We start from the raw sequence: 22,378 nt of genomic DNA, 5'->3' as shown, positions 1-22,378 counted from the left end.
ATTTCATATGACTGGGAATACAAATATGCATCTGTTAGTCACAGATACCTTAACAAAAAAGTAGGGGCATGGATCAGAAAACCAGTCAATATCTGGTGTGACCACCATTTCAAATCAAATTTAATTTGTCACATGCGCCGAATGCAACCTTAAAGTGAAATGCTTACTTACATTTTACATTACATTTTAGTCATTTAGCAGACGCTCTTATCCAGAGCGACTTACAGTTAGTGAATACATATATATATTTTTTTATACTGGCCCCCCGTGGGAATAGAACCCACAACCCTGGCGTTGCAAACGCCATGCTCTATCAACTGAGCTACATCCCTGCCGGCCATTCCCTCCCCTACCCTGGACGACGCTGGGCCAATTGTGCGCCGCCCATGAGTCTCCCGGTCGCGGCCGGCTGCGACAGAGCCCTTAACCAACAATGCAGTTTTAAGAAAGAATACCTAAATAAAACACACCAAAAAATACATTATAAAATAATATGAAATAAAAGTAACAAATAATTAAAGAGCAGCAGTAAAAATAACAACAGTGAGGCTATATACAGGGGGTAGTCAATGTGCGGGGGCACCGGTTAGTCGAGGTAATTGAGGTAATCTGTACATGTATGTAGAGTTATTAAAGTGACTATGCATAGATAATAAACAGAGAGGGGGGCAATGCAAATAGTCTGGGTAGCCATTTGATTAGATGTTCAGGAGTCTTATGGCTTGTGGGCAGGGGCGGTGTGTTCATTAGGGCGATATGGGTGACGCACTGCCAAACGGGAAAAGGAAGGGATTTTTTTTCTAATCAATTATATCACGGCAACAGTAGTTTTCAGTGTTCTAATCTAGACGTCTGATCTGCCACTAAATGTCCAATCAGGCTAAAGTCGTGCTTCAAATGGCCCCGCCCGTTTTGGGGCGATTTCAGTCAGGTTGAAAATCGCCCCAGAAGTCTCTCAGACTCTCATGTAAAATCTTTTTTTTTTCAAATATCAGAGCTTTCAATACAATCTCTATGGGTTCCGGGAGGGCTTGCACTTACGCGTTTCCGTCATACGTAACATAACCATGAACATAACTAAGAAAAGAGCGGGTAGCAGCGTCAATCAATTCACGTACTACTGTGAAGATGGCTAGCGTTCAGTGCAACTCAATTGTCTCTTTGAAAGAAGTTCATTTTTGTCGGCGAACAAATCAAGATAAATTGGCAACGAAACAATTAGGACCTCCCAGACCAAATTTAATAATTCAACAGGTTTCTACTAAAGGGGGAAAGTCCTACACCCGAGGATTTTCCAAAAATTGGTACGAACGAAAAACCTGGCTAGCAGGCTGCGATGTAGCTAATGCAGTCTTCTGCTACCCCTGCTTACTCTTTCACCCTGAAGGCGGCACGGCAGACAGCACCGCTTGGACAGCGACTGGTGTAACGGACATGCACCATCTTTCAGAAAAGATTAAGAAACATGAGCTGTCAAAGACCCACATGGATAGCTGTTTGAGATTGTCTGCTTTGGGGAGAGTGAACATTGCCACTCAACTGGATGAGGGATACAGGCTAGCTGTCCGCCGCCACAACGATGAGGTTAGCAAGAACCGCCACATCCTCAGCCGGCTAATCCAGTGTGTGAAGTTTTGCGGAGTGTTTGAGTTAGCTTTGCGAGGCAAAGATGAAACTGAGGGCTCCACCAACCCTGGAATTTTTCTTGGACTTGTCAACTTTGTGGCACAATTAGATGAGGTGTTTGATGACCATCTTAAAAATGCTAAAGTTTTCAAGGGCACATCAAAGACCATTCAAAACGAGCTACTGGAGTGTATGCTAGCGGTCATGAGGGAACATATTGTGGAGGAGGTGAAGTCGGCGAACTTCGTAGCTATCCAAGCTGACGAGACCACGGACGTTTCTACACAGACACAGCTGGTGCTTGTGCTGAGGTACATAGATAGCAAGAAGATTTACTTTTTTTCCTGGGGCTTTTTCACAAAATCATGCCCCACGTCGACATTCTGTACCATAAGCTACAGAAGAAGGACATCGATGCTGTCTTCATCAAACGTGCCCTCGACAGCTTCACAAGCAGTGTGCAGGCCATAAGGTAAGATTAAACAATATCATTCGATCTTTCTCAAAGCAGAGCTTTATTTGAAAATGTATGCATGAAAGGAGACATCATCATATTTACAAATCTATACAATTGGCCAGAATATGGTTGTTCATTTTTACAAAGCCATACAGATAGCTGTGTTTACCTTTTCTAGAAATTATTTTCAAATTCTGTTTTCAGGCAAAATGTCTATCACTGTTCATTTTCACAAATCTATACAAGAGGGCAGAATATGGAAGTCTATAAAAATGTCTTATTACCAATAACTTGCATCAATGTTTTCAGTAGCCTCTTTCAAAAGCTCCTGCTTGCTTGTTGTGAATTATGCTCAGGTGCACATATTTCCAATTCAACCATGAGGCCTTTTTGAAGCAAGTAATGTGTATATCAGTATTGACTTATATGCTGCCCCTGTCTTCATGTTGTTGCTGGACATATCTTTTTTTAAATGTGTGTAGGTCACCTAAATCATCAGAAAAATTGCCCCCCCTGAGAATTTTTTCAGGAGCCGCCACTGCTTGTGGGTAGAAGCTATTTAGAAGCCTCTTGGACCTAGACTTGGCGCTCCGGTACCGCTTGCCGTGCGGTAGCAAAGAGAATATTCTATGACTAGGGTGGCTGGAGTCTTTGACAAGTTTTAGGGCCTTCCTCTGACACCGCCTGGTATAGAGGTCCAGGATGGCAGGAAGCTTGGCCCCAGTGATGTACTGGGCCGTACGCACTACCTGTAGTGCCTTACGGTCAGAGGCCGAGCGGTTGCCATACCAGGCAGTGATGAAACCAGTCAGGATGCTCTCGATGGTGCAGCTGTAGAACCTTTTGAGGATCTGAGGACCCATGCCAAATCTTTTCAGTCTCCTTAGGGGGAATAGGTTTTGTTGTGCCCTCTTCACGACTGTCTTGGTGTGCTTGGACCATGTTAGTTTGTTGGTGATGTGGATACCAAGGAACTTGAAGCTCTCAACCTGCTCCACTACAGCCCCGTAAATGAGAATGGGGGCGTGCTCGGTCTCATGCAGCATGACACATCTACTTCGCATAGAGTTAATCAGGCTGTTGATTTTGGCCTGTGGAATGTTGTCCCACTCCTCTTCAATGGCTGTGTGAAGTTACTGGATATTGGCGGGAACTGGAACAAGCTGTCATACACATTGATCCAGAGCATCTCAAACAGTAGCATGGCTTTTATTATATTACAGCATATTGGGTGACTGTCATTCATATTCCATTCACCCAGTTCAATGTAAAATCGATAGTTTTAGGCTACTACATGATACTCGAATTTTCCCTATACCCATCATGAGGTTGCTACAACCTAGCCTATGAATGAAAGTTTACAATGTAGGTGCACAAAGGTGCAATATCGCCTTGCACACTCTTGCCTGCATCTAGCTGATCTAGGGTGTAATCATTAGTTCAACAATTGCAAACAAGAGTTTATATTGGACAAATTTAGGTACAGTGGGGGAAAAAAGTATTTAGTCAGCCACCAATTGTGCAAGTTCTCCCACTTAAAAAGATGAGAGAGGCCTGTAATTTTCATCATAGGTACACGTCAACTATGACAGACAAATTGAGAAAAAAAAATCCAGAAAATCACATTGTAGGATTTTTAATGAATTTATTTGCAAATTATGGTGGAAAATAAGTATTTGGTCACCTACAAACAAGCAAGATTTCTGGCTCTCACAGACCTGTAACTTCTTCTTTAAGAGGCTCCTCTGTCCTCCACTCGTTACCGGTATTAATGGCACCTGTTTGAGCTTGTTATCAGTATAAAAGACACCTGTCCACAACCTCAAACAGTCACATTCCAAACTCCACTATGGCCAAGACCAAAGAGCTGTCAAAGGACACCAGAAACAAAATTGTAGACCTGCACCAGTCTGGGAAGACTGAATCTGCAATAGGTAAGCAGCTTGGTTTGAAGAAATCAACTGTGGGAGCAATTATTAGGAAATGGAAGACATACAAGACCACTGATAATCTCCCTCGATCTGGGGCTCCACGCAAGATCTCACCCCGTGGGGTCAAAATGATCACAAGAACGGTGAGCAAAAATCCCAGAACCACACGGGGGGACCTAGTGAATGACCTGCAGAGAGCTGGGACCAAAGTAACAAAGCCTACCATCAGTAACACACTACGCCCCTAGGGACTCAAATCCTGCAGTGCCAGACGTGTCCCCCTGCTTAAGCCAGTACATGTCCAGGCCCGTCTGAAGTTTGCTAGAGTGCATTTGGATGATCCAGAAGAGGATTGGGAGAATGTCATATGGTCAGATGAAACCAAAATAGAACTTTTTGGTAAAAACTCAACTCGTCGTGTTTGGAGGACAAAGAATGCTGAGTTGCATCCAAAGAACACCATACCTACTGTGAAGCATGGGGGTGGAAACATCATGCTTTGGGGCTGTTTTTCTGCAAAGGGACCAGGACGACTGATCCGTGTAAAGGAAAGAATGAATGGGGCCATGTATCGTGAGATATTGAGTGAAAACCTCCTTCCATCAGCAAGGGCATTGAAGATGAAACGTGGCTGGGTCTTTCAGCATGACAATGATCCCAAACACACCGCCCGGGCAACGAAGGAGTGGCTTCGTAAGAAGCATTTCAAGGTCCTGGAGTGGCCTAGCCAGTCTCCAGATCTCAACCCCATAGAACATATTTGGAGGGGAGTTGAAAGTCTGTGTTGCCCAGCGACAGCCCCAAAACATCACTGCTCTAGAGGAGATCTGCATGGAGGAATGGGCCAAAATACCAGCAACAGTGTGTGAAAACCTTGTGAAGACTTACAGAAAACGTTTGACCTGTGTCATTGCCAACAAAGGGTATATAACAAAGTATTGAGAAACTTTTGTTATTGACCAAATACTTATTTTCCACCATAATTTGCAAATAAATTCATTACAAATCCTACAATGTGATTTTCTGGATTTTTTTTCTCAATTTGTCTGTCATAGTTGACGTGTACCTATGATGAAAATTACAGGCCTCTCTCATCTTTTTAAGTGGGAGAACTTGCACAATTGGTGGCTGACTAAATACTTTTTTCCCCCACTGTAATAAAGCTTCTTAACAACACTATCAACAAGGCAGGTCCTACAGGCCCTAGTTTTATCACACCTGGACTACTGTCCAGTCGTGTGGTCAGGTGCAACAAAGAGGGACCAGAACAGGGCAGCACGGCTGGCCCTTAAATGTACACAGAGAGCTAACATTAATAATATGCATGTCAATCTCTCCTGGCTCCAAGTAGAGGAGAGATTGACTTCATCACTACTTGAATTTGTGAGAAGTATTGACATGTTGAATGCACCGAACTGTCTGTTTAAACTACTAGCACACAGCTCAGACACCCATGCATATCCCACAAGACATGCCACCAGAGGTCTCTTCACAGTCCCCAAGTCCAGAACAGACTATGGGAGGTGCACAGTATTACATAGAGCCATGACTACATTTAACTCTTTTCCACATCAAGTAACTCATGCAAGCAGTAAAATCTGATTTTAAAAAAAGATAAAATACACCTTATGGAACAGCGGGGACTGTGAAGACACACACACACACACACACACACACAGGCACAGACACATGCATACACACACATGATAACATATGCACTATACACACACGTACACATGGATTTTGTGTTGCAGATACAGTATGTAGTTGTAGAGTAGTGGGATGAGGGCACACACTTAATGTGTTGTGAAATCTGTTGTGAAATGTTATGTAATATTTTTAATTGTATATAACTGCCTTAATTCTGCTGGACCCAGGAAGAGTAGCTGCTACCACAGCTAACGTGGATATACACTGCTCAAAAAAATAAAGGGAACACTAAAATAACACATCCTAGATCTGAATAAATGAAATAATCTTATTAAATACTTTTTTCTTTACATAGTTGAATGTGCTGACAACAAAATCACACAAAAATTATCAATGGAAATCAAATTTATCAACCCATGGAGGTCTGGATTTGGAGAACCACACTACAGGCTGATCCAACTTTGATGTAATGTCCTTAAAACAAGTCAAAATGAGGCTCATTAGTGTGTGTGGCCTCCACGTGCCTGTATGACCTCCCTACAATGCCTGGGCATGCTCCTGATGAGGTGGCGGATGGTCTCCTGAGGGATCTCCTCCCAGACCTGGACTAAAGCATCCGCCAACTCCTGGACAGACTGTGGTGCAACGTGGCGTTGGTGGATGGAGCGAGACATGATGTCCCAGATGTGCTCAATTGGATTCAGGTCTGTGGAACGGGCGGGCCAGTCCATAGCATCAATGCCTTCCTCTTGCAGGAACTGCTGACACACTCCAGCCACATGAGGTCTAGCATTGTCTTGCATTAGGAGGAACCCAGGGCCAACTGCACCAGCATATGGTCTCACAAGGGGTCTGAGGATCTCATCTCGGTACCCAATGGCAGTCAGGCTACCTCTGGCGAGCACATGGGGGGCTGTGTGGCCCCCCAAAGAAATGCCACCCCACACCATGACTGACCCACCGCCAAATCGGTCATGCTGGAGGATGTTGCAGGCAGCAGAACGTTCTCCATGGCGTCTCCAGACTCTGTCACGTCTGTCACATGTGCTCAGTGTGAACCTGCTTTCATCTGTGAAGAGCACAGGGCGCCAGTGGCGAATTTGCCAATCTTGGTGTTCTCTGGCAAATGCCAAACGTCCTGCACAGTGTTGGGCTGTAAGCACAACCCCCACCTGTGGACGTCGGGCCCTCATTCCACCCTCATGGAGTCTGTTTCTGACCGTTTGAGCAGACACATGCACATTTGTGGCCTGCTCGAGGTAATTTTGCAGGGCTCTGGCAGTGCTCCTCCTGCTCCTCCTTGCACAAAGGCGAAGGTAGCGGTCCTGCTGCTGGGTTGTTGCCCTCCTACGGCCTCCTCCACGTCTCCTGATGTACTGGCCTGTCTCCTGGTAGCGCCTCCATGCTCTGGGCACTACGCTGACAGACACAGCAAACCTTCTTGCCACAGCTCGCATTGATGTGCCATGCTGGATGAGCTGCACTACCTGAGTCACTTGTGTGGGTTGTAGACTCCGTTTCATGCTACCAGTAGAGTGAAATCACTGCCAGCATTCAAAAGTGACCAAAACATCAGCCAGGAAGCATAGGAACTGAGAAGTGGTATGTGGTCACCACCTGCAAAACCAGTCCTTTATTGGGGGTGTCTTGCTAATTGCCTATAATTTCCACCTGTTGTCTATTCCATTTGCACAACAGCATGTGAAATGTATTGTCAATCAGTGTTGCTTCCTAAGTGGACAGTTTGATTTCACAGAAGTGTGATTGACTTAGAGTTACATTGTGTTGTTTAAGTGTTCCCTTTATTTTTTTGAGCAGTGTATAATAAACACAAATACAAATGTGGTTTTGTGTTTGAAAGTGAGGGACATCTTTGATAGGGCCCACTTTTTGTGGACACAAAATGGACAGAAGAAAAGATCAATGGCCTCTCAGTATATACATGGTTATTTTGAGGGGCGCCTTGCAGCTGAACTGAATACACTCTCCTCGCCATTTGTTCCCGTGCACTCGATTGTCATCTGAACACATCCATTGTGTCTGGAATCAAACTTTAGAGGACTTGAACAACTTTGAAAGTAGTCTAGAATCCATTCAGCCTGTTGCGTGTCCAACAAATGGCATGGTCCCGTTTCACTTTACAATTTTCACTTTTTCTGTTATCAAGAAATCACACCACCATTTATAGGCAACAGGGTATATAGCCTACTCCCGCAAGAATGCCACTGCCACTGTTTAGATCACAATAATTAAAGACCTTTCGACTTTTAGAAGAAAAAAAGTTAGATAGAAATCGTCTCATGTTATGGCTATAGCCTATATTTCTTCAGAGTTGGCTGTACTTCAAGGAAAAGTCCCTGATTCTCCAGAAGGTCTCCCTATATGTCAATGTCTGTTATGCGCAAGATAGGGGGTAGCAGACCGATTCTCCTCGCTGCCTGTGAAAACAAAAGTTTCTGAAGAAAACAAAAACATGGGGAACACAAATGAATTTTTCTTCTTTATATTTTCTTCTTTATAATGTGATGGTGGATGTCGTTGAGATAGGTCTAGATATGCTTTATGGTTGCAAGACGATTTAGTGTGTGGACATAGGTTTTTGCAACAGGTTTCTTGGATTCTTGTATCACCAGAAATCAAAATGTTGTGGAGACATGGAGAGAATTTCCACGCTGCCTTCGACCTCATTTTCTTGAAACTCCAATAGAGCAAGAGCTGGTATGAGTCCCCAAACCGAGCAAAAGGTATAGATTTACATTTAGTCTATGGAAATGTAATCAAAATTGAATGAAAATGTTGTCATTTTCAATTATTTAATTGACAGAACATTGACTTTAGCTCACCACACACTAATTGAAGGCTAAGATGGTATGGCTGTATTAATTGGGCTATTTGCCAACTTTTTTTTTTAAATCTGTCATCCAATTTCCAGATATGGAAGGCTATAATATACCTTTATTTGTTGATATAGTTAAAGCATATAGGATAATAGTTGTTTTTTGGAGATATTCATGTAATTTTCACAATGCCTGTGTTTCTTTCCATAAATAGCCTAACCTTATAATAATATCTTAAGCTTTAGACAGCAATATTTGGGGATATTTAGGCTATGTTATAGGTCCAAGATATGCCACTTTTGGAGATGATGAGTGTTCAATAGATTTTTCAGGTGAGAGCTCTTAGCTGATTGGTTGTTGGGGGCTGTCAAAGCAGTGCTGTTCATCTTGGCGTGCGCAACCCACAGGGCATTTTTTTTGCATTGAGGTGCGTGTCACACAGGGCACTTGTTGCATTGACATGTTAAGTGGGGACTCTATTAATTGGCTAATGAGGCAGAATGCCTTCACTCGTGCGCCAGGGAGTGTTCAGGCAACAACATCTGTAAGCAGACCAGAAACTACCTTCAGAATGGTGTCGGCATTCGATTGTGTAGTCAAGATCACAATCATAAATGGTAAAAAGGTGTGTAGCCTATGTTACCTACATGCATGCTTAATAATTGGCAAGTAATAATAACTTGCAAACAAATGAATGACAACAATAAAGATTTTTAAAGTGACTGATGAATTGTTTTTTTAATGCTTTATTTATCTTTTTTTTGTCAGGTATCCAAACCATTGATGGAGAAGTAAAGAGGAGCCTGCATAAATAAATGCTTGGACCTGCTGGAGAATTATTGGGCCTACACCAACAATGTAAGTTATGCTATAAATCTATTAGTCCAATTGACATAATAGTGACTCAATTTAAGCTTCTTTTAAGATTTAAAAAAACGCAAGCTCGAGGTACAGCTTTCAGCAGGGACCAGTCAACACATCGATCGCAATATCTGCATCCACAAATAAGATTCAATTAAATAACAGTCTCAGCCCATGAAATAAATGTCTCTCAAATGGTCTATACAGCCATGAAGTTACCATACAGCATGTTTGGCATCCTTGGTAGAATGTTGAATGGAGGTTTATTTGAAATGTTAAATGCTTTGTTGTGTAGTATTTGCACGGTGTGTATTTGTATTTTATAAATACTATATTTTTACTTTTATACAGAATATATGTTTTATTTTATCATGAAAGAACGGAAGAATCCTCTCCTCTTTTTATTTGGTATAGGTATTAGTGGGCTGGGAGAGGGAATAGAAGGGATATTCACACACAAATACAGTATGTCTTTATCAAAGTAATGATTCATTAACCAACTTCTACAATACAGAATAAAATGCAATAGGTACAATTCCTCTTTACATGGGAATAGCTTCCAGGTTTAGAGGATACATGTATATTTCAGCACACCTCACCAGCCTATTTGTTTTAGCGAGAAATCTGCCTTGTCAATAAGGCCAGTCTAGGGGATTAAGCTACTTTACTACTGTTTCTTTGAATAGTTCTAGATGGACATTGCCCCATACTTTTCTTGTTTTTTTATTATTCTTTATTTTAGAGGTGGCTGTTGCCTGTTATTGAAACGATGGGCATCGAGTAACCTTGGCATTTGGTTCCCAGTGTGTGCGCCATGTGACACTTGTTCACAGTGATCGATCCATGCATCATAAAGCTCCCTATAGCCTATTATCAGTTCCTTCCTACATTGACAATGTTAAGTCATAACCAGTGAGGAACCAACAGTCAGGGGGGTTGTCTTGGGCTCATGCCATGACGCCCATTCATCACATTCTTCTCCAGTTTTATGCATAACTACCGAAACAGCAGCTCGCAAATTAGGTTCTTGTTGAACAGCACAGCACTTTTCTGCTACAAATTATTTACATGCACGCTCTCAGCTCTCTCGTATCAGAGGCCGCATGTTCTCTTAAACGGTTGTGAATCCACATAGGCGTAGGCCTATTCTCCATACACATAAATTAAATATGGAGGTTTAAGATCAATTGTGGACCAGACGGTGGTTTTGGAAGCTCATAGAAGAATTGTCATGAACTTTCATTTAGTCAGTTTGGGTAGGCCTGTATCTATAAAGATAATATAAAGAATTGCTGAAACGAACGCCCATTGATGGTATGACGGCCCACTGCGTGCAGGGGCCTTTGAAAAGGTATGGATTCCCTGAAGGAAGAGGGTGCCTCAAGCAATGTAAGAAAAAAAGAATACAAAAAAGACAATTCCTGGTTCAATTTGTTTGTGTGCAAAATATGAACCACACGCCATTTGTAGGACAAAAAACCCCACCCTGTATCCCCCCAAAAATAGGCCTTGTTAGCAGGTCTACATCATGTTTTGGTCATCATAATTATAACCTACATTTTGCAACAACAAAAAAAAAAGTTCTGTATAAGCTTAGGCCTACAGTTGGATTTTAGAAGATTGTGGCCAGGGTATTAAAAGCAAGGTGTTTTCAATATAGGCAGACCCACTGTAACCACATGGGTCCAACAGTCTCACTACTCGCATTTAGTGAAGCGAACACATGGAAAGTCCTTGAGTTTGTTTTACTGAAGAGAGGCCAAGCCATGTGATATGCACTCTGAATACACTAAAAACTTTAAAGAATTTCTATTAACTCTTCTCAGCGTTGTTTAAATAAGCTAGCTTGATAGTGGTGCGTCAGAGCTGAAACCCAGAGAAAATAAGAGAAAACAGTATTTGCATTAGACTGTGTCCAGTCAAGCGCCCTTAAGAGGCAGGCGTGTATGCCTGGCCTATAAACAGCGATGCAAAGAGCAAAGCCCCGTGTCCACTGAGCCTTTCAACACCCTGGAGTGGACTACAGAGGGATGGGGGTTTTTTTCAGGTAGAAGGAACATTTAGTCTAAGACCAAGGTGAGGCATGGTGTAACGTTGTCCATAATAGGCCTGCACTAAAACAAATAAGAGTGCAAAATCATATCAAATCATATAAAACAACCGGTAAGCTATTATGAATATGAATTACCTGTAAGTGTAAATGTGTCAAGATCGTCTAACAGAGTGGACCAATGCGCAGCGTTGAATGCAAACATATTTATTCTCCCTGAAGGCAACACGAACAAAACAACGAACGATACGTGACAGTTCACGGTTACCATAAACAGACTCGAAACAAAAACCCACAAACACGAATGAAAACCCGACTGTTTAAATATGGCTCCCAATCAGAGACAACCAGCTGACACTCGTTGCCTCTGATTGGGAGTCACTCAGACCAACATAGAAATAAGTAACCTAGACCCACAACAAAAACATAGAAACTAACACCCTGGCTCAACATACGAGAGTCCCCGAGCCAGGGCGTGACAGTACCCCCTAAAGGCGCGGACTCCGACCGCGCCAACGAAACACAACAGGGGAGGGACCGGGTGGGCACTCCGCCTAGGCGGCGGATCCGGCTCCGGGCATGATCCCCACTCGCTCTCTAACCCCCAAAGTACCCCTGGTCCGGTCTGGTCCTGCTGACCGGAGCTGGACTGCACACTGGTGGAGCGGATTGCTCTAGCTCCGGCGTAACGCATCTGACCGGCGCCGGACCAGGCACCAGTGGAACAGGCACGTGCCGTGCCGGACCGACGACGCACACCACTGGCTTGGTGTGGGGAACAGGCACGGGCCGTGCTGAACTGACAACGCACACCACTGGCTTGGTGTGGGGAGCAGGAGCGGGCCGGACAGGGCTGACGAAACGCACCACAGACTTGGTGCTGGGAGCAGGAATGGGCCGGACTGGGCTGGCGACGCGCACCACAGACCTGGTGCGGAGAGCAGGAACGGGCAGAGCCGGGCTGACGAGACGCACCACAGGCTTGGTGCGGGGAGCAGGAATGGGCCGGACTGGGCTGGCGACGCGCACCCCAGACCTGGTGCGGGGAGCAGGAACGGGCAGAGCCGGGCTGACGAGACGCACCACAGACTTGATGCGGGGAGCAGGAATGGGCCGGACTGGGCTGGCGACGCGCACCACAGACCTGGTGCGGAGAGCAGGAACGGGCAGAGCCGGGCTGACGAGACGCACCACAGACTTGGTGCGGGAGCAGGAACAGACCGGACCGTACTAGGGACACACACCACTGGCCCTACACCGGGATCTGGAACGGGCCGGACCGGACTGGTAACACACCCCAGTACCTCTCGCCGTGCCTCTACACCTTCCATCCCCTCTTCTACCAGTGGCCCCCGTAACCTGGCGGCCTCCTCTGCAACCCCGCTGGACCGCTCCATAGCGGCCTCCTGCTGCCCCGACGTCGTGAGCCCCCCCCTACAAATTTTCTGGGGGTCTCTCCTCCCCGTGGGCCAGGCCTCCATCGTTCTCGCCCACCTCTCGCTCCTCTGTCTCCAACCCTCGTCACTCAGCTCCTCAATGGGCTTGACCCAGTCGAAGCTGCCACGGAGATCTGCCAGCGATTTCCCTGGCGATGGCTCCTCGACTCGCTGCTTGGTCCAGTAGAGGTGGGTTTTTCTGTCAAGATCGTCTAACAGAGTGGACCAATGCGCAGCGTTGAATGCAAACATATTTATTCTCCCTGAAGGCAACACGAACAAAACAACGAACGATACGTGACAGTTCACGGTTACCATAAACAGACTCGAAACAAAAACCCACAAACACGAATGAAAACCCGACTGTTTAAATATGGCTCCCAATCAGAGACAACCAGCTGACACTCGTTGCCTCTGATTGGGAGTCACTCAGACCAACATAGAAATAAGTAACCTAGACCCACAACAAAAACATAGAAACTAACACCCTGGCTCAACATACGAGAGTCCCCCGAGCCAGGGCGTGACAAAATGTTTTGTATTTTTTTCCTAACTGGAGAGAAACTAGATCAAATCCTAGCTATTTTGAGTGATAGGACTGCAATGGGTTAAATACTCGACTACCCCCATTCCACCAACAAAAATGTATCATAATTAGGCGTATAATCGTTGCAATGGGGTGTATTAACCATGAGACCAGGCAAGACTAGACCTCCACAATACTGTGGAATTTCCCTTAGAGCTGGATAAAGAGCGGTGTTGAGGCTTACTGGCTGTGGGTAACTGGTGAACAAAGTGCAGACATTCTTCACAGAAACAGTTGTGAGGAGTTAGACGTAATTTAATCTGCAGAGTCAAGCGTTTTAAAACACCTGCTGAAGAAAAGTCATGATTGTACAAATTTACTTGAGTTTCTAACATGCTGACCAAGCCGGCTCTGCGTGTGCGCCATTGTACACATGTTGATTTTGTCTATCCCCCACCAAACGCGTTCATGACACGCAGGTTAAAATACCAAAACCAACTGTGAACCAACTATATTAATTTGAAGACAGGTCGAAAACACATGAAACATTCATGAACATTTAGTTAGCTAATCTGTCCTGGGAGATAAATATTGGGTTGTTATTTGACCTGAAATGCATATGGTCCTTTTTTTTGGCTGGATCTTTGTAGAATTTTGACTCATTTTGAGTCACACAAAAATGTATGTTCTCTACTCCGACAATTAATCCACAGATAAAAGGGGAAACCTAGTTAGTTTTGATTAATCTATCCTTGTTCATTCTTCTTCTGCTTCTTCTTCTGTGGATTTTATATGGTGGTTTGCAACCAACTTTAAGGTGCATTACTGCCACCAACTGGACTGGAGTGTGGACCTAGTTCATCTTTCAATCACCCACGTGAGTTAGTATGCTCCTAAAAACCAATGAGAAGATGGGAGAGGCCAAACTTGCAGTGCATCTAAAATAGAACCAAGTTCTATAGAACCAAGTTCTATTTTAGCACCTGGCTACGCATTACATTTTACATTTTAGTCATTTAGCTGACGCTCTTATATTTTTTATTTTTCATACCCCCCGTGGGAATCGAACCCACAACCCTGGCGTTGCAAACGCCATGCTCTACCAACTGAGCTACATCCCTGCCAGCCATTCCCTCCCCTACCCTGGACGACGCTGGGCCAATTGTGCGCCGCCCCATGGGTCTCCCGGTCGCGGCCGGCTACGACAGAGCCTGGATTCGAACCAGGATCTCTAGTGGCACAGCTAGCACTGTGCCTTAGACCACTGCGCCACTCGGGAGGCTACACAGACGCCCGTTGACACGAGCGAGCAGTTTGGATTAAATTATTGAATAACATGTATGTGTACATATATTTTGCAACGCTCGAGCACGCAACGCGGGCGGTTTGGTCAGCATGTAAGGGGGTATGATATACCTACTACAATGTACAGCGCCTTCGGAAAGTATTCAGACCCCTTGACTTTTTCCACATTTTGTTAGGTTACAGCCTTATTCTAAAATGTATTAAATTGTTCATCAACATCAATCCACACATAATACCCCATAATGACAAAGCAAAAACTGGTTTTATAAATTTTTGCTGATTTATTAAAAATAAAAAACTGAAATATCACATTTACACTACCGGTCAAAAGTTTTAGAACACCTACTCATTCAAGGGTTTTTCTTTATTTTTACTATTTTCTACATGTAGAATAATAGCGAAGACATCAAAACTATGAAATAGCACATATGGAATCATGTAGTAACCAAAAATGGGTTAAACAAATCAAAATATATTTTATATTTGAGATTCTTCAAAGTAGACAGCTTTGCACACATTTGGCATTCTCTCCCAACCAGCTTCCTGGAGGTAGTCATCTGGAATGCATTTCAATTAACAGGTGTGCCTTCTTAAAAGTTAATTTGTGGAATTTATTTCATTCTTAATGCATTTGAACCAATCAGATGTGTTGTGACAAGGTAGGGGGGGTATACAGAAGACAGCCCTATTTGGCAAAAGACCAAGTCCATATTGTGGCAAGAACAGCTCAAATAAGCAAAGAGAAACGACAGTCCATCATTATTTTAAGACATGAAGGTAGGTCAATACGGAACATTTCAAGAACTTTTACATTTCTTCAAGTGCAGTGGCAAAAACCATCAAGCTCTATGATGAAACTGGCTCTCATGAGGACCGCCACAGGAATGGAAGACACAGAGTTACCTCTGCTGCAGAGGATAAGTTCATTTGAGTTGACAGCCTCAGAAATTGCAGCCCAAATAAATGCTTCACAGAGTTCAAGTAACAGACACATCTCAACATCAACTGCTCAGAGGAGACTGCGTAAATCAGGCCTTCATGGTCGAATTACTGCAAAGAAACCACTACTAAAGGACACTAATAAGAAGAAGAGACTTGCTTGGGCCAAGAAACACGAGCAATGGACATTAGACCGCTGCAAATTTGTCCTTTGGTCTGGAGTCCAAATTTGAGATTTTTGGTTCCAACTGCCGTGTCTTTGTGATACGTGGTGTGGGTGAACGGATGATCTCCGTATTTGTATTTCCCACCATAAAGCATGGAGGAGGAGGTATGATGGTGTGGGGGTGCTTTGCTGATGACACTGTCTGTGATTTATTTAGAATTCAAGGCACAGTTAACCAGCATGGCTACCACATCATTCTGCAGCGATAAGCCATCCCATCTGGTTTGGGCTTAGTGGGACTATCATTTGTTTGTCAACAGGACAATGAAACAACACACCTCCACGCTGTGTAAGGGCTATTTGACCAAGAAGGAGAGTGATGGAGGGCTGCATCAGATGATCTGGCCTCCATAATCCCCTGACGTCAACCAAATTGAGATGGTTTGGGATTAGCCGGACCGCAGAGTGAAGGAAAAGCATCCAACAAGTGCTCAGCATATGTTGGAAAAGCATTCCAGGTGAAGCTGGTTGACAATGCCAAGAGTGTGCAAAGCTGTCATCAAGGCAAAGGGTGGCTATTTGAAGAATCTCAAATAGAAAATATTTGTTTAACACTTTCTTTGTTACTACATGATTTCATATGTGTTATTTCATAGTGTTGATGTCTTCACTATTATTCTACAATGTAGAAAATAGTTCAAATAAAGAAAAACCCTTGAATGAGTAGGTGTTCTAAAACTTTTGACCGGTTGTGTACATAAGTATTCAGACCTTTTACTCAGTACTTTGTTGAAGCACCTTTGGCAACGATAACAGCCTCGAGTCTTCTTGGGTATGATGCTACAAGCTTGGCACAGCTGTATTTGGGGAGTTTTTTCCATTCTTCTGTGCAGATCCTTTCAAGCTCTGTCAGGTTGGATGGGGAGCGTTGCTGCACAGGTATTTTCAGGTCTCTCCAGAGATGTGCGATCAGGTTCAAGTCCGGGCTCTGGCTGGGCCACTCAAGGACTTTCAGAGACTTGTCCCGAAACCACTCCTGTGTTGTCTTGGCTGTATGCTTAGGGTCGTTGTCCTGTTGGAATGTGACCCTTCACCCCAGTCTGACGTCCTGAGCTCTCTGGAGCAGGTTTTCATTAAGGATCTCTCTGTACTATGTTCCATTAATCTTTCCCTTGATCCTGACTAGTCTCCCAGTTCCTGCCACTGAAAAACATCCCCACAGCATGATGCTGCCACCACCATGCTTCACCATAGGGGTGGTGCCAGGTTTCCTCCAGACGTGATACTTGGCATTCAGGCCAAAGAGTTCAATCTTGGTTTCATCAGACCAGAGAATCATGTTTCTCATGGTCTGAGAGTCTTTAGGTGTCTTTTGGCAAACTCCAAGCGGGCTGTTATGTGCCTTTTACTGAGGAGTGGCTTCCGTCTGGCCACTCTCCATAAAGGCCTGATTGGTGGAGTGGTGCAGAGATGGTTGTCCTTCTGGAATGTTCTCCCATCTCTACAGAGGAACTCTAGAGCTCTGTCAGTGACCATCGGGTTCTTGGTCACCTCCCTGACCAAGGCCCTTCTCCCCCGATTGCTCAGTTTGGCCGGGCGGCCAGCTCTAGGAGGTCTTGGTGTTTCCAAACTTCTTCCATTTAAGAATGATGGAGGCCACTGTGTTATTGGGGACCTTCAATGCTGCAGACATTTTTTGGTACCCTTCCCCCAGATCTGTGCCTCGACACAATCCTGTCTCTGAGCTCTACGAACAATTCCTTTGACCTCATGACTTGGAGTTTGCTCTGACATGCACTGTCAACTGTGAGACCTTATATAGACAGGTGTGTGCCTTTCCAAATCATGTCCAAACAATTGAATTTACCACAGGTGGACTCCAATGAAGTTGTAGAAACATCTCAAGGATAATCACTGTCATAGCAAAAGGTCTGAATACTTATGTAAAATAATAAAATAAAATCTACAAACCTTGTTTTTGCTTTGTCATTATGGGTATTGTGTGTAGACTGCTGAGGATTTGTTTGTATTTAATCAATTTTAGAATAAGGCTGTAACGTAACAAAATGTGGGAAAGGTCAAGGAGTCTGAATACTTTCCGAAGTCACTGTATGTTAGCCTAGGCTGCTGGTGAATTCTTATCGACCACACAATGACTGCATGCGTTAAATGGCAGTGTTCAGTGGCAACTTGAGGATATTCTTCATCCTCATATAGGGCTAGTCCTGAAAAAAATAACTTGAAGAATTGTCTATTGAAAAGGCTACATCAGTGATACTCAAATGGCAGCCTGCGGACCACATCTGCCATGTCGTGGGATTCTGAGGAATGTGAGTGCAGAACAAATACGACAAAAACAATTTATGTTGAAACATCTGCTTTATTTTTCTGTTCCAAATTATTTTTTTTAAAGTGTGAACACCAATTCAATAAAACCGAGTTGTGAATCAAACTCTAAAATGGTTGATGTGCAACTCTGAACAGCAATACCTTACTTCACTGGGAAAATGTCCTTTTTTTTTTATACCAAACGCAAAACACACTTTCAACGATTTCAAACGAATAAAGTGTTTATTCCAATGCAACTTTGATGCGAAATATATCTGTATTCTTTTAACAAAACCATCATCTGAGCAACAAAAACACAAAAAATTGTTCATAAATTTGACAGTCATAAAATCTTTAACAGCGAAAGATATGTTACAAAATGTTATTCTGATAAATAGGTACGCTACATTATGCAAAAAAAGTCAATGACGTGACACATTTTCAAAAGGGAATATAAAAACTGTCATATTTTTAAAGAAAAATGTTCATGTTATGATAGTCATTTGAATTTTGGACATTTACATATAACCTAAATTAATAACTTGGACTTTGGAGCATGACTTATGCTATAGCAACAAATTAGTTTAAAGTGTACGCAAAACATTTGTTAGCAAATTATTATAACAGCAAACTCTTTATGTGGCACATACACATTATGCCTTATACAGTAAGTGCATTTAACACTTATAGTGCATTATAACGCTTGTTATAAGCTGTCATAACTCCTAAGTAGTTATAACATCCTTATAATACATCACTATGATGCATTATAAGACCAATGTGTGTGTGCCTCATAGAAAGTGTAGAAAACATAAGGCTTTCAAAGGGTTAATTAGGGTCCATTGCATGTTGTAAGTATTATTATCACTCCATGTAATTTATCTGCAAACCTACATGAAACCTATGTAAATACATTCATGTCAAATGTTAAACTTTAGATATTTGATCTGAAAAATTTACATATTTGGGGAATATTAAGTTTTAAAGTTTAAAACGTTTGTAAAAACAAATTATCAATATAATGCAACACTTCTCAGCATGAGGAATACTTGTTTGCCTTGGTCCATCATGTCTCAATAGGCTTATACACCTGATGGGCCCCATTTAGAGATGTTTAACAAGTGTTTCTCAAAACACAATCTAGAGAAGGGTGAGTTTCTCAAAAGTTTTGTAAGAATTTAAGCAAAGGATGTCAAAGCAAAAGGGAATATACTGTAAATAGCAACACCACCACCAGTGAACCACAATGTATAAACATTGGAGTGCATTGGTTGTGGCGAATTTAATAAACACTATTCACTTTCCCGCAGACATGCTTGGCTTTATTTCTTACTGGACACCCTGTGGCATGTCAAACATTCTCTGAAGCAGCACCTCGTTGTAGTTGAGGTCACCCAGAGAACCTGTACTTCTATTCATGGTCCTTCAAACCGGATTCACTGATTGGCCACAGTTAAAGCCATAGAAATAGAATCCCTAGAATGGGTAAGCCTCTCAGACCATGGCAGTTTGACTGCACTCTCATGGGTACACTTTATATGACTGACATGGGATTATATTTCTATGATTAAAGCATGTGCCATTGGCATGTTAGAGCTTAATCCTGGACTAAATGTGTCCCTCATCCTTTTCAACGGACATTATGTTAGACTATTTAGATGCAGCTCAGGCAAAAGGAGGCTCAATCCAAACTTGAGGCCTGCAAGAATAACTTGAATACTTCCACAAATATCACATTGACGTCAATGCCTGATTTATGTGAATGTCTAAATTACACGTGCATCTTGCAAATTGGGATTCAGGAAGAGATGGTAGATGATTTGGACATGAGCATTTGTGCACTTCAATAGTGTAGAGCGGCTCCCTCTCCTCTCCTCATCATCTCCTTTCCTCAGCCTCACTGATATAAAAGAACAGGAAAGGTCTAAGCAGATTGCAAGACTTACTCTATATTTTGATATCTTTGCTGATAGAGAGGAGACAAGGAGGCGTGGAGGCCAATTTAGAATATTGAGATGCACCCCAGGTCTGGCAGATTTTCATCTCCACATCCTGGTGCTTCATAATGGCTGTGGCTACAAATACAGACTTTTCGCCCCCACCCCTTAGGGAAAACCTCTTTCTCAAAGCTATGGATCCGGAATACGTTCTGCGCATGTGTTATTTTACGCACATATTTTATCTATGTAGCTGCTGCTCACACTCCACCTCCCTTTACTCACCCTCTTCTGAACCATGATGATGTAGCCCATGTCTCTGCCTCATATTTCTGAACAGCTGAAATAAAAGCGCTGCAGTGATTTGAACGAACATTCAAGCCCATTATGGATGCTACCCCCCCCCGCCGCCGCCGCCGCTACAACCTTCTCTGTCTATTATAAAGGATATTGCAATTACACAGGCAGGACGCAGTCCCTACACATTGCATTGGAGCAAAAACAATCTGCGTTGTGTGATGATAAGCTAATCTTTGTAGTTGCTGCAATATTGTAGCCACACTAGCCAGAGGTGCTGAAAAAGATCACTACTACTTTGACTTCTTGTCTGCTTCCTGCTTAGTCAATGTTTGCAATGATGATTAAAAAATAACATTACATGTCTTGTTTGTGTTTGATATGCTGCCTAGATAGCTGCATGTAACACAGGCGTACCGGTTTGCATCAACAACTGCAACGCTGCTGGGATTTTCATGCTCAACAGTTTCCCATGTGTATCAAGAACTTGACACAATTGTGGGAAGCATTGGAGTCAACAACCACATGGGCCAGCATCCCCGACGAATTGAGGCTGTTATGAGGGAAAATCAATATTATGAAGGTGTTCTTAATGTTTTCTACACTCAGTGTATATCGTATAATGTATGTCTGCATGAATATCTATGTGTGTGCTGACAACTAGTACATATTTGTAATCATAAATATCGAATAACAGTATTTATGGGAGGAAACACGGAAAGATCCCAGTCAAATCCTCAATGAAACCAAACCTTACATCTAAAGTGCATTCGGAAAGTATTCAGACCCCTTTACTTTTTCCACATTGTTACGTTACAGCCTTATTCTAAAATGGATTAAATATATATTTTTCCTCATCAATCTACACCCAATACACCTTAATAACAAAGCAAAAACAGGTTTTTAGAAATGTATTAATGTATTAAAACACAAAAACAGAAATATCATATTTACATAAGTATTCAGACCCTTTACTCAGTACTTTGTTGAAACACCTTTTGCAGCAATTACAGCCTTGAGTCTTCTTGGGTATGACGCTACAAGCTTGGCACACCTCTATTTGGGGAGTTTCTCCCATTCTTCTCTGCTGAAAAACATCCCCACAGCATGATGCTGCCAGCACCATGCTTCACCGTAGGGATGGTGCCAGGTTTCCTCCAGATGTGATGCTTGGCATTCAGGCCAAAGAGTTCAATCTTGGTTTCATCAGACCAGAGAATCTTGTGTCTCATGGTCTGAGAGTCCTTTAGGTGCCTTTTGGCAAACTCCAAGCGGGCTGTCATGTGCCTTTTACTGAGGAGTGGCTTCCGTCTGACCACTCTACCATAAAGGCCTGATTGGTGGAGTGCTGCAGAGATGGTTGTCCTTCTGGAAGGTTCTCCCCTCTCCACAGAGGAACTCTGGAGCTCTGTCAGAGTGACCATCAGGTTCTTGGTCACCAACCTGACCAAGGCCCTTCTCCCCTGATTGTTCAGTTTGGCAAGGAAGCCAGCTCTAGGATGAGTCTTGGTGGTTTCAAACTTCTTCCATTTAAGAATGATGGAGGCCACTGTGGTCTTGGGGATCTTCAATGCTGCAGAATTTTTTTGGTACCCTTCCCTAGATCTGTGCCTTGACATAATCCTGTCTCGGAGCTCTACGGACAATTCCTTCGACCTCATGGCCTGCATTTTTCTCTGACATGCACTGTCAACTGTGGGACCTTATATAGACAGGTGTGTGCCTTTCCAAATCATGTCCAATCAATTGAATTTACCACAGGTGGACTCTAATCAAGTTGTAGAAACATCTCAAGGATGGTCAATGGAAAGAGGATGTACCTGAGCTCAATTTTGAGTCTCATAGAAAAAGGTCTGAATATTTATGTAAATAAGGTATTTCTGTTGTTTATTTTTAATACATTTGGAAGAATTTCAAAAAACCTGTTTCCACTTCGTCATTATGGGGTATTGTGTGTAGATTGATGAGGATTGTTTTTTATTAAATATATTTTAGAATAAGGCTGTAATGTAACAGAATGTGGAAAATGGGA

This window comes from Coregonus clupeaformis, chromosome 30 (genome assembly GCF_020615455.1).
Source record: "Coregonus clupeaformis isolate EN_2021a chromosome 30, ASM2061545v1, whole genome shotgun sequence".
Lineage (NCBI taxonomy): Eukaryota > Metazoa > Chordata > Actinopteri > Salmoniformes > Salmonidae > Coregonus > Coregonus clupeaformis.
The sequence above is the reverse complement of the archived record's forward strand: the minus strand, read 5'-3'. Positions refer to the sequence as shown.